The sequence below is a fragment of the Thermobia domestica genome, chromosome 1 (genome assembly GCF_964235325.1).
Source record: "Thermobia domestica chromosome 1, izTheDome1.hap1.1, whole genome shotgun sequence".
NCBI classification, from domain to species: Eukaryota; Metazoa; Arthropoda; class Insecta; order Zygentoma; family Lepismatidae; genus Thermobia; species Thermobia domestica.
In genome coordinates, this window is record NC_137454.1 from 250,828,155 (window position 1) to 250,842,822 (window position 14,668).

At 35.3% G+C, this 14,668-nt stretch overlaps 1 protein-coding gene across 4 annotated transcripts in view; it reads right to left on the minus strand.

Annotated features, from left to right (window-relative positions):
• The window catches only part of PDZ-GEF (PDZ domain-containing guanine nucleotide exchange factor), an 835,430-nt gene that overhangs the window by 392,307 nt on the left and 428,455 nt on the right, over positions 1–14,668 (minus strand). The window contains exon 1 of one of the 4 annotated variants that reach the window (XM_081771961.1): positions 12,797–12,859. The exons of the other annotated variants lie outside the window; for them this stretch is intronic. The gene's annotated coding sequence lies outside the window, so the exon portion shown is untranslated. Of the gene's footprint in view, positions 1–12,796; positions 12,860–14,668 lie in introns of those variants that run through there. 4 annotated transcript variants of the gene reach the window in all.

The following is a 14,668-nucleotide window of genomic DNA, read 5'->3' on the forward strand; positions in this document are numbered from 1 at the left end:
ATAGCATTTCAAAGATCACAAAGACTGCAAATTCGTTAAATTATTAAACAAGAAAACTAAAACATTGAAAACGACTATCGTTAAAACCATTTAAAAAACATATATTTAAAATACACTTTAAGTAAATTTATGTTTAACTGATTCAACTGCTTTCTATTGCGTTCAATATTTTTAATGTTCCCTATCCATGCGACTTCCATATTCAAGTCGGGCAAATAAATGACAAGATTCGCAATATCTCTATACATAATAAAAGAAGTCGTAACTAACTGATGTATCAACGCCCAAAGAATTGAATTAATAAGGTAGAAACTAAAATTAGGACGGGGCATAGGATTAGGGATGTAAAGACCCTCTACGAAAGGATTTTTGGAAATTCGACGCAGAATAGGTGAAAGAGGAATTACAATTATTATCTTAAAATGACCTATCTCAGAATCTCTGTTGCTATTTAGACTTTTCATTTAAAATAATTAAAGACATGTTTCAGAGTTTTCTGGTATCTCTCTAGAAGGGACTAAAAAAGGGTGAGAGTTAGAACTCTCGTAATAGGATGCCCATATCTCGAAATCCATTAACAGAGACATGTTAATGAAACTTTATGAACTCCTTATTCAATACAAGTGGACGTATGTCAGCTTTTCCGGAAATTCTGCTTTTAATGAGGACAACAATTTATATTTTTATATTCAATACATAAAAATGACTTCGAGCTTATCAGTCTCAGTATCAGGGAAGAGTAGGTGAACCATATGAAGTGAACTTTTGGAAGTCATCACTTGGATCGACACGAGTTTTTCAGATTTCACTTGGATTAAAACGCATATTCTAACAGGGTAAAGGGTTTTAATATTTCGAACGAATAATGCCATAAACATATTCTTGCCGCACTTAGAACGGAAGCAAAGGCTAAAATATAATGTGCGAAGCCGTAGGCCGAGCAAATGTGGAGGTCTGGGGGTGAAGTCTGAAATAATATATATATATTCCCAGATATCAAAAGGCAATTCCCGACAGCTCAAACGTATGCAGGTCCAAACCAGTTAGGGTTTGATTTTTTTTTCTACAATCTTTCTACTGAAAATAAGGATTACAAATAATAAACATGTTAATCTCATTCGTTTAAGGATTTCCGGAAATACGATTATCTGTGTTAAGATCAGTTTTCTACTTATTAACTAGGTTTTTTTCATTCAAAGGGTTGATCACGAGACGACACAGTGATCTTCCAACAGAAACAGATACTTTCCAACACAATATATATTGTCTAACGCAGCGTTTCCCAACCGGTGTGCCGCGGCACACTGATGTGCCGTAAATGGGCCGCTGGTGTGCCGCGAGGAATGGAAACGAAATTATTAATTTTATAGCAATCAAATTGCAAAACGTAGGGAAAATATATATATTTGTATTTCACATTACTATGAACCTCTACTATGAATCTACAATTTTAAGTTTCATAGCAGGTTACTGTTCTGTACATTTCTAATGTTAAAAAAAGTATTTGTTATCATTGTTATGACCATTATTGCTTCTTTATTGTTGCAGACTATTTCGTAACTTGAAACTTTAAAATATCATTCAATCCTTTGGACAAATTATCTACATTTTCGTTTTAAAAGTAAAAGAGATTTGTTTGTTCGTTCGTTGTTAATGATCTTCCTTCTTAATAAAAGGCTGGATACAGTTTTTAAAAAGAAAGCGTATTTTTAAAACCTGAGTCAAATATTTCATTTCAATTGTTTTCTATTATTAAATTAGAATGAAAAATAAGCGTAGTGATTTACCACGGGGGAAAACTAATGATAGAGCTTTCTTCTCTGTGCGGAGCAGATCAATAATCACAGAAAAATTACCTTTGTGTTTTATATTTACAAATAATATCTATAAGTGTGCCGCGAGAATTCAAGTAACACCCGTAGTGTGCCGCAAGTTGAAAAATGTTGGGAAACGCTGGTCTAACGTTACATTTTCGAAACGACACGGCCTCAATTTTTGTCTTGTGAACAATCCTTTCTTCAATCATGGCATTATTATGTATCAATCAGATCTTATTACTATGAAATAAAACCAAGCTTTAATCATAAACATATGCTACAACATTAATCACGAAATAGCATCGAAAAATAGGTGCATTTGTCTTTAGGACACAGTAAAATATTGTCGACAGCCTGTATGTTACTGTTAATGACAAATATTTCCGTGGCAGGCAAGGTTGAGGGTCTTCGCTACGCTCACCCCCACTTTTTGTTTTAATTTAGTGAATACCTCATAATGACAAATATTAACGATATGAAAGGACGTGAGGCAGGTAAATAAAAAATGCTATTAAATAAAATAATAAAAAGTTTCCAAACCTTTTCTTATACACCAGAAATTTGAGTGTGCAGTTTATTATGTGACAACCAATTGGAACTTGCGATGTCTACTCAGCACATCATTCTGATATGATCATGTATGTACTGTATCTCCTTCCCACTTCCTCACTATATCTGTACATATCTTTCTACACACACAAGTGAAGAACAAGATGAATCACAAAGGGAGTGAAGAATTGCTATAGACATAAATAAACGTAACATTTTAATGTATAGATGTTGGGTCAACGGCGCCGACTTTCCAAGCTTTATGTGGGTGCATATCAATGGCGGGGCGTGTTAGCCTATGTTTTCAGGGAAATCTCGATATTTGATTGATTTATTTTTAGAATCTTTTATGAACACTGTCATAAAGGGATGTGCTATGATAAAGTAAAATATGCAAGTACTACAAGGATAAGTTGGGGCTGCCCTAGCTCAGTCGGTAACACGGCTGACTTAAACACAAGAGGAACGGGTTTAAACTAGAAATCTTGTGGGTGCACCGCACCTACAAGATTGATTGTGTGGGTGCCGGAGTCGTAGAGCACCCACGTAGTTGGCGCGCATGTGTTGGGTTGAGTTGGTGGCAAACTTGGAAAAGTGACAGATTATGTCAAATGAGCTTTTTCCTCCTTATAAATCCATAACCGTCCGAGTACGCCTTGTTGCGGCTTTTGAAGTTGCCAGCATTCAATACGTTTTGCCATTCAAATTTCAGCATAGCGCCTGTAATGTCCATCAATCCGCCATACGTAACTCCTCGACTGGTTTGCGTAACACAAGGATATAAGCCTTAGCATCGTTCTAGCGACAATATTAATTTTATGGGGACAAAACTACCCATAAAATGTTGATTAGAACAATAACGGCACTTCTTTTACTTTTTCTAATTTTGAATGAGTACTGGCAGGTCTACACAAAGTTTGAAATAGACCAGTGAAAACAACACTTTTTCTGGAGCTTGTGGTTTCCGAGATCTCATTGTAAGAAACATATAAATGGAATTGGCCATATAGATTGTTGGAGACCAAAATTTATGGTCTTGAAAACAATTATTAGTTCATATAATATAGTTTTGCAGATACTATCTGACTCACTTTCTACATTATTTTAACTGTTCTTCATGGTCTTTAAGTTATTCACTAAAATTTTAAAGAAGGGGGGAGGCATGAGCTTAGGGAAGGGTCTTACATCAATGGTAGCTTTTGAAAACGATAACTCAATGACTACGAAAATACGACAAAAATATTAATTTGTAAGACAATTCCCTTTACAAATTTTAATGAGAGGTAGCTCCGGGGCTGTTCTCTCCCGTAACCCTCCTATTGACAAATTCTTCACACAGATAAGGCTCACCGGATTCAATATTATACATCTCAAAAGGCAAACTGACTGCTGCTAACAATGTTGGTAAAACTTTTAAATTCCCATGTGAATAAAGAAAGTCGCTGTTATACACCGAGCAAGAACAATACCGTGATTTCAATCTAAACAAGCATTGGTTCGAGAGCTATCCTCCTCTACTGTTTGTATACACGCGAAACCACTATTAAGATAATGAAGTGGATTTACACTGTTGCTGTTATACGAACTCGGAAGTTTGCCCCTGTAAATATTTTCAACAATGACCTTTTTTCAGTATTTTAATCTTTAAAAAAAAAAAAAAAAAAAAAAACTCTCATTCTTCCTCTATAATTAGGAAACTGAAAATCTACTCTCCATTAATCATCATCATAAAAAAATTTTCATCACTGGGAAATTACTCCCTGCAAATTGAGAAGCTCTTATGTTGTGGTGTTAAAATTCGAATAATTCATTACCTTAATATTCGAGTTATGGATTCTTACAGTATTAGGTATTCGAACAATTATTTAGGGTAACGAGTAATTATTTAAACAGTTATCTGGATAACAAATAATTCTTCGAAAAAAAAAATAAAATGAAATCTTTCAGTTTAACGTCCCACGTTATGCCGGTTAGGCTAAAGGAGACGGTGATAATGAGAAATGAGTGAAATGGTGGAATGATGAAAGTGGGAGGAAACGGGAGACTACCGAGAAAACCCACGAGCACGGTGTTAATTCTTCGAAAAGTTATTTGGATAACGAATAATTTCAACACACTATTTCCGTACATCTATTTTTGAACTAACATCCTCGTTCTCAGGTACCGGTAATGGAAGTTATTCTTGGGTTGCATAATTACGCGTTTCTCTCTCTCTCTCTCTCTCTCGGCTTTCTATTGCTACAATAGATAACTGAATAGCTACCATAGTTGATCTCCTTCGCTAGAATCCATTCGACCTGTGGCCTTGACTCATACTATCTGAAGTTGATAGTATCACAGTGAGCAACTCAGTAATAATTTATCTAATTTGTGGAGGAAAAATATATCTAAATTTCTTTACGTAACTCAGAGTAGGGCAATAAACATGACTTTAACTGCCAAAAGTCGTTATTTCATTAACGTCTCCGAAACGAGATCATCAGCTGCCATAAAATTTATTCCCCTCCCCTCAAAAAAATCATTTAATATTATTTAAATCTAATTCAAATCTGAAGTTATAGGTTTATAACAAGTTTTTTTGCGCTCTTTGGTTAATGTACCTACCATAAGTAAATGACATTTGGAACAACCTTTCCCCTCATATATCGCATTTCATACCATTGTGTCCAGCGGGTCTGAAGAAACAGAAATATTTGTGAACGTTGTCATTTTCTCTGTCCTAACGAGCTTGAACTTCTTTAAAAAAAAAAAAAAAAAAAAAAAGTTATGCCTATATAGCATCAAAAATGACCTTCACGAACTAGGGAGTTTTGGCGGGATGATACGACACAAAAAAATGACGCTCTCCTTTATATAATTCTGAGCACATTAGAAGTAATTGCCCGATTTTCAAGAAATAAAAACACCGAAGTTTCGAATTAGACATGCGTGAAGTTTTCAACTACGAACATTCATGAAAATAATAATAATAATAAAAAATATTCAGCCAAATCTACAATAATGCATTGGTGTATAGCAGCAGGCGAGATTTAGGATATATGCAAACTTATTTTCACACATATATTACATGCATGAACAGCTCAGTGAGTTAATACGTGTAATGTGTATGACTCCTTTACTACCTTTCTCTTTTAATGAACGCACTAACAGAAATATTTGTATTAAACTGCTTGACAGTCAGTTTGAAAAATGAAGTTGGAATTATTCCACAAGCACTGATTGCTGCAGAACTTGTTACACTGCTGTGTGTGTGTCACATATACATATGTCAGCATATACATACACGAAGAATGGCAAGATAAAACACAAAGAAAAATGCCTCAAGTGTACATTGTTCCCACGAACGGTCGACAAGCTCTCACGTTTCTTCACTTCAGGATTCAGTTTTTGTTTCAGCCGAAGTTATTTCATATCTATCAAAGCAGATATTATTCTTCTACAGAAGACTAGGATACGAGAAGTACAGGATGGCCCAAAAGTAAGTATACACCCCTGCATTGATCAAGTATAACATTCTAGCTTATATGTTTATTTTCTTCGGCTCTTCTGAGCTTAAGATATAAGTAAAAACACATTAAGAACAAATAATAAAGAAACTAAGACTACCTCATGGTAACAATAAGAAATGATATAAAAAGCAATGAGTTGATCAGTATGGGACTGTATACCTACTTTTGGGCCACCCTGTATAACCTGTAATACACGTAAGTTCTTCATATATAAAACCGCACAGATCTTGGGGAGTGCTGGTAGTTTAGGTCGACGGAAAGTCAAATACTCTCTTTAAATACTGGGTAATGCCACTAATTCGGATGTTATTCCTTCCTCTTATAATTACTGAAGATACTATTTATATTATTCTTATTATTTAATTATTTGCGGATCAAACTAATGGTAAAAGATATAGCACAAAACGTGGAAATAGTTTCTGGTTGGTAGGGTAATATCTCATCCCTGTGTAGATATGTATTCAATAATTTTCCAGGGTGAGCCATAAGGCTCCTTCAGAGCATAGCAGTAAGTTTATATTAACACACGTCTATGTACATATTTCGTTTCACTATATCCTTCTAAAACTCGATTCCCATAAAAAGTACTGTACAATGTTCCAAAGTTGAATTTCGGTACGCCAGCCATTCTGGTTTATGTTTTCCTGGAGTTCCCTTAATTACACTGAAAAATGTGATATCTTATCGATACAAAAGAAAGACCTGAATCCACTTTTTTATACTGTATTAGAAATCAAGTTTTCCATCAGAATTACTGTGGTTAATTTAGTAAGTAATCATAGATTACTTAATTACAATTTCTCGGAGGTAATTCTTCCAGAAGAAGCATTGTAAGAATACTGGCAACCCTTTTTCATACATTGACATATAGCCTATGCATGACACGACATACATACATCCTTCACCGACTTCCTGCCAACCTCTGCTAACGAACGATTGCTCATCATATCAACTCTTATTGTGGCTGAGGTTGTCCCACTTTGAGAAAGCACAGTTGCTTCAGAGACCGACTAAATTAAACACGCAAGAAGGAAAAGGAATACGATGACCTTCCTTTGCTTCACGAAAACTAACATCACACACCACTCACTCATCCATCCTTCAAACGCTAAAGATCACAAACGTGTTAAAAACAACACTTCCTGCATTCTCAGGGAGGTTTCAAGATTGACATTTCTATATTTCTTTCTTAACCAAATTTGCAAGTTTACAGTATTTCCCCAATCACTTTCATCAAGCAGATATACAAACGTGTTACAAACATGTGAATGTAATTTGACAATCATGAAATTTCCTCTACAAAACAAAAACACTATTTAAAAAAAAAATCGATAAAATCGTGGTACGATTTCCATTTTTTTTTAATCTCGAAATTACATTTCTTTCGCAGATTACTCACGAGAGAAAGTAGATTATTTTTATTAGCTGCCAGCCACATGGTAGAAAAATGCACAATGGAATTTCCCTCATTGAGATCATCTGCAAGCTATTTCCTTCTTCAATCTGCCCTCTTGACCCTTCACATACTTTGAGATTGTTAAACACAGCATTCAAACAATGTGTTGGCATTTCTTCGTTTTATATTCAAAATTTATTCCTGTTTAGTCTTGTTCACAAAAAGCCGGGCACTAACCATCGTGACTACGAAGCCTTGCAATAAACATTAAAAAGAAAGAATGGAACACTCACCAGAGTCGAATCAAGAAACATGAGTACTAACAAGGAGCAGCTTATGAGTCATTCGGTTACTCGGAACATTGACAGAGAATGAACGAAGATTTATGTGAGAAAAATAAAATGATTCCTCCTTTGTTAAATAAATTCTATCTAAATTATTCTAAACATATTTTAAAGGAAAATGACTGCTACTTTTCTTTCGAAGACCATTTCAGTATAATATTCCTGTCAGTTCGTTTCAGAGCCTTAAGTTTAGAAAATTTTAAAATACATTTGAGAACCCAGTATTTCTTATGTTTTTTTTTTTTTTTTTTTTTTTTTTTTTTTTTTTTCTTCGATATGATTAACTTGGTGCTGGAGACCCGGTTCGATTATCTTCCAACACTTCTAGATGCACCAAGGACCATCCAGAATTTGTCATCGGCGCTGGTGGAGGAATGGAATTCCATAGCCAAACAACAAATTACTAGCCTTGTGGGTAGCATGAGAGCACACTGCAGAGCATGCATTGCTGTTCGTAGTGATCACACACTCTTCTACAAACCATTTCGCTCTTTACGTAATGTCAAGATGTTTGTCACAGGTTTTGCGAAACTTACTTTCATCCTAAAGTTTTGTACACCATTGTATATACAAATCACACACCAATTTGTGTTTTCATGTAACAGACTACGTTGAAAAAAGAAAAACTCAAGCTTCTGATGAATGATTACTGATGATTGGGACTGAGAATAGAGTCAAAAGTGTGTTTATGTGCCTACAAATTGATCTTTTTAAATCTTACAACGTCAGAAAATTAATTAGAAATATTAGCCTAATCTGTATTTCAACTCACAATAATAGTAATAATAGTTAACGCACTGAGAGAATTAAGGGATTTTAGTTACAAAAATCTGGTAGAAAGTAAACAAAGTTTAACACGTTACCAACACATCGAAAATCAGCAAAATGGAGAACATTTTAAACTACACAATAAAATTATTCATCGTGTTATTACCTGTTGAGGAAAATTACTTGACTTTAATATTTTGTAAACAATGAAACAATATAATTAAAGTCTACGATTCTTTAAATATTCTGAGAGTTACCAACGCCACATTTGATGGACTGATACCTTACAGCATAAAGCTGGAATTATTACCATACCACTCTGTTCGATCGAAATGCGACGGCGCTCCCATAGTCTACATAACATACAGACGTAAGTGTTCCTGAGGTATCTACTTCATGTGGTTTCGACATATTACCGAAGTTCATCTATTCCAAGAGCAGAGGTCCTCTGATGCATAATCAAGACCAGGTATGTTCAGTAGGCAAGAATGGCGTCTATCCAAGATGCGTGCCTTATATGGTCACATGTGGTCCTGCTAAAAATTGACCGTATTCAAGAACTGAGGAAGTGAGCCAACATTTCAGCAATCAAACAACGGCTGCTCAACGTCCCGTTGATGCGAATAGAAATGGAATCTAATGTTACCGCACTTCACAACGCCGCCGACGAACCTTTGCGGCGATGTAGAATACATATTGTCCAAATCGCCGCGTTCTGGACATCATTCTACCCGCAGACGCCTATGATGTGCAGAAAAAGAAAGCCATGGTAATGGACTGCCATAAAAAATGTTCTAACACTCAAAAACACGTCAGAACTTACATACTATCACTTATCACTGTGCAATAAGTGCAATACTCGAATTCTAACGGAGAACTCACAGTGTATATGTTATGTACGATCTGCGATACCTAACTGAAAGACATGGCTGGCTATTCACTTAATCGATGGTGTAACGAGGCTATTAGCAATCTGACATTAGAAAGGACAGATGTGCCTATATGATCTGCGATACCTATGTACACACAAGATGTCTGCCCTCTGAGTCGATGGTGTGACGAGGCCGTCAGAATCGGACATTAATTAGGAAGGGAAGAAGGAATGTGTTCCTTCTTCAAGCACCTTTTCAATTCGCATTTCTGTTAGTGAATTTCGTCCCAACACGGGTATGATTTTCGTGGAAGGCTAGCCTGCAATCCTCACACGATCAAATCAAAAGCTTGCCAGTATGAAAACCACCTTTGCAGGTTAGATACATTTCAATAGACAGGAAACATTAAAGCCGAGCATATTTGCATTGCGTAACTGCAGGTCTTTGTCATTCCTCGATTACCGCTATCAAGTAGTAGTAGTAGTAAGTAGTAGTAGTAGTAGTCGTCGTCGTCAAGGAATACTACTAGTAGAATTAGAAAAAACGAATTCACATATAATCATCTGCTTATACAAGCCCTCAATTTTCAGGAATAAGCTTAAATAAAATGAAAACATAAGACGATAGAACACTTGTGATTCAACTGACAAGTATGTAAGATTATCTTATACGATTAATACTTGTGAGCAAGACACAACCAATGAACATTTCAACCTCTACATACAGTAAAATACAGAAAGTTGTGGGACTTTTTTTTTTTTTTTTAAATAAAGGGAATTGTTGTGACTTATTAGCCTAGTCACTGCACAAACACTACGTATAGCTATTGCAGATTTCTTTGTCAAAACCTTTTAGCCACGCCACGCCGACGTTCAATTCCACCTGCTTCGGAAACGGAAACGGGAAGCACGTTTCAAAGACTACAACGATTAAAGACTACTTCCACCTGACGCTTTTTTTCTTCTATTTTTCTCATTTATTCCTCTGGGGAAACGATTGTGAGTCAAGGGCATTATGCACGGTCGCTGAATGAGAAATCTATGTTTAGTTGTATCGACCAGTGTAGGCAACTGCCAACGTTCTCCAAATGGAGAAAAGTTTTGAATTTTGGTGAACAACAGTTAAGTTACATGGAGGCAGTTGATGATTACGAAATAGATTACCGAAACACAAAGTAAATTATTTTATTGTAGGTGCTTGTAACCAATGAGCAGAATACATTTTCATTCACTCAGAGTACACAACAATAACTTACAACGTTTAATCACGTACTAACGTTAGCACCATATAAGGATTATTCAAACACAATTCATTTTGGATGACACCACAAGTGTCTGAGTGGATTTTCTTTCAGAATAAATCTTTCTGAATTGTCTATGAATTGAGAAAAAACATATTTCTTCACAAACTAATTTATGCAACTCACGTCCACTGCATTTGCTCCATAATATGATGTGCTACTAAGTACGTATTTTGTTTCTACAAATGCACAGTACTATTTTTATAGAAAAAAATACACCGATAAAACAATGTATTGCACAGACAAAACATACCTAGTTCATAAAACTAATGGATGGAGTGTGGTGTAAGATTGACTGTTCTACACTTTTCTTTTCCTGCAAGGAATCTGGTACCCCTGCTTGAAACTATAGTTAACGACTACTTGTTACGTATGTACTTAGTGTGCACTAAAAATATAAAACGAGTTATTATTTTGCAAGTTGGTCTTTTGTGTATGTTGAACATTTTTCTTTAAAAGCTAATGTCAAAGACAAATTTTCCAGCTAAACTGTTGGAAAAAATAACGGTAACATTCCACATTATCGCTAGAGAAACTAGAAACTTATCTGATAAAATATATGTCCATTGAACCAAAGACTATATGTTTTGATGATGTGGTATTAAATAGTACTATATAGTTCTGACCGAAGGGAAATTTTAGTTCGATTACCGAGGCCCGAAGAGCAGTCTGCTCTTCTTGTGTAAGAATCCAAGAAAAAGTGTAAAACAGGACGATCGATTTCTATCTACTGTGCCATTTCCTTTCTTTCTTCATGCACTCAATAAACCCTTATATCATTAATAAATACAATTCATAATACGAAGGAATTCAACTTCAAGATTTCTAATATTTCGCCACTTCACTGACACACGTAAAGTTAGTGTTTACAGAAAGTGTATGACTAAAACCTTAGTGTGATTTGAAACTTCAAGAATCAAGCAACAATTTACTTTCAACGAGAAGTCATATGGCATTCGGGCAGAATTAATTATGGCCTTATGATTCTGCGAGCTGAGAATCTGTGTAAATGCGGATATCCGCAGATGTATCTACATCATTATAGCCTTTTGGGAATATATATTTAGTTCCTGTGTAAGTGGCAGACAAAAACGTGGATATTCGCGGAAATACAGGAATTTTAGTGATCGTTCTCCTAAACATTATTTAAGTTAAGCGGGTATGAGGTATGTTTTCCACTAATTTCGTATCTCTGTTGGCATGAATTTTATTTGGTATAGTTCACTTACAATAGGAAGAGACAGTATTCAATATTTGACTTTCATTTTATTGATATATCATAGGATTCACGGAACTACTGTATAAAGGTGATACTTAGAATTGTTACTGTAGGAACTATTTTTGTTGAAATTTTAATTATTATAGAAAAAACAAGGTTTACCTGCGGATGCAGATCAAGATAGTGCGGGTGCGGATAGTATTTCGGATATATCCATGCACACTTCTAGTTATGAGCTTACGAGACAGTATACTGTACCATGGATTACAATTTAAGAAATGCTGTTACACGAGCTATAAATAGTTATATTATTTAAATCATTTACAAACTGGCTCTATGAGTAATATTTAACAATGGGTTCAATGATTAGTACTTAACAACTGGTTGTATGATTAGTATAAGTTGACAATTTTATTATTAACTGCTTAATATTATGTATTTTATATTATGTAACTTATATTCAATGGTACTAGTATACCCAATAGTGACTAGGATTAAGTCATACAGCACGTTTTACGCTTTTTATATTGATTCTCAAATATAGTACTAGAATTTTTTCTCGTTAAGTACTGGATTTAGAAGTGGAAAGTCAATTTTAACAACCGGTTTGGACAAACGGCTGAGTGACACCACTGTTTATAAATGCTATATTTCGTTAAATAGTTGACCCCTGTGGTCTAAAGGAAATTAATGATAAATGCAATTGATTTGCGTTAAGAGAAATTATTAAAATAAATTGGGAGAAAAGTCCCGGAAAATCTATAGACATGATGATGTCGACAGAAACCTAAAGAACTTGAATTGAACCATGGACCCTTTGAATCAGAGGTGAGCATTTGCAACAGAGCAAATGTAGGATCCTCAAGGCACGTGAAATGATATTTTTCTTAATTTGTTTTGTTAATACAAAAACCAACCGTTTTAAATTGACGAACATATAAACAAAGAAGAAAAAGTTATCTTCAACACATGTTCTTGGGTCTCAAACTTCCTAGAAAACAGATCATAAAAACTGCACAAACCTGCACACAACAATACAAGTAAGTATTCCTCGGATGACTGGCTGTAGCACTGCACTGACAAAACTCACTCACATATACAATAAAACGATGTAATATGTAGGCAGATTCATACGTAACTGTGCCACATGCACCAACAGTTTATCCTTATTTTGCTTCTTGTCACATACATAATGCACCCGCTGTCAATGTGTAATGTTGGACGAAAGGGCAAAAACAGAATTTCCGAACCACGCCTCAACCGCGACACTCACAGGGTTCACACAGCTGTGACGAGGATGAAAAACATCTGGTTGCTCTGCTCACTCAGGGGTTGAACATTGTATAGTGGAATAGTTAGTCCTTTGCTTCCTGTTCTAATCCTACTAGCAACCTAACCAACTCCCCAGTCCACACTCTAAAATCATTCTTTTTTCCCCATTGAGAAACCCTTCGCTACTCTTGAAAAGAATATAAAGTGATAAACTGTGATTCATGATTGAGTCGAGATACACTATGAGCGGGGACTTCAGTTTACAGAAAAGAAAGATCTATAGTATACCACCCTTCATTCATGAGATCTGTCCGCCACCTGCTAACATATGTAACCGGCATAGTTGCCAAATACACCAACATTTCAAGGTAGCATCAAAGGATTTATTTACTTCTTTCAGAAAGAAAAAGAAAAAATACTACATACACCTGAAATATTAAGCACTAGTCATTTAAAGTTGCTAGAGCAACATTTTCCTAATTTTCTTTTTCTTTTATTTTATTTATTTATTTTTCAATCTAGTGAGTCAGAATCTGTGATATCCGTTCTGTAAACGCTCATTCAGGATTAGGATTCACTATCCTCAATCAGGCTTCCCACTTATTTAGAGAGCACGAATTCCCTGACTTTTCCAAGGTTTCCAGTTCTATATATAATGTAAAGAAGCAACTATATTTTTTTCGCAATAAGGGGGTTAATCTACTATGTATGTAAATATATATAGTGTGTGTGTATGCAGAAAAGTTTTGCAAAACAACTTATTTAACCTTATACAATATCCCCTACCAAACAACAAAAAGAGAAATTAATTCTGAAAAAATAAAATTCCGTACTTAAAATTCCTGATTTTTTCCATGAATTTTCAGTTTTTCGAGAAACTTCCTGACGTTTCCACGACTTTTTACGAGTAAACTGAATTCCTCGACTTTTCCAGATTTTCCAGGTTAAAGAAAACCTGTGAATGACGCTCACACTAATTAAACTTGCTATTCTCAACGAGGCTTGTACTCACTCGATCTTGCGCTCAATAAGGGATTGGGCTCATTTAACCTCAATTAGAGCATTTCTATTTCAAGTGTGCCCTTCCTGGTGCTGCTGTCGATGTGTTTTCCCGTATCTCCCTCGAAAGTTGCTGAGACCGAAATCTTTCAATAGTTGGATACGAACTGGGTTATCACATTGAAACATTCCGAACTATTTCATGGGCTTCGCTGTGCACTCTTATTAGTCATTCTAAGTACCCTATGATCTTCACTCAAACAACTGAATGACAAACTGGCAACACAATCAATCATTTACTTCGTTTCCCGAAGCAAAGGAAAGGAAATTTTACTCCAGAGGGCGGCGGGGGTGGGCCAACGTATGTTTCACATATTTGCCGAGGGCACACTTGAAATATACAGGCTCTAATCTTGAATTTCCTTACCTCGTTGTAATTAGCACTCCCTCGGACAGGGACTGACTCACTATTGATCACAAGCCTCGCGAATTTTAACATCTTTGGTGGAATTTTGCATCCTTTAATTATCGAGTGCAAGCGAAAAATAAAAACAAGGATAGGAAAAGTGAAAGATAACTTTAAAAAATTAAAATAATAATAATAGTAAAAACAGTACTCTTAG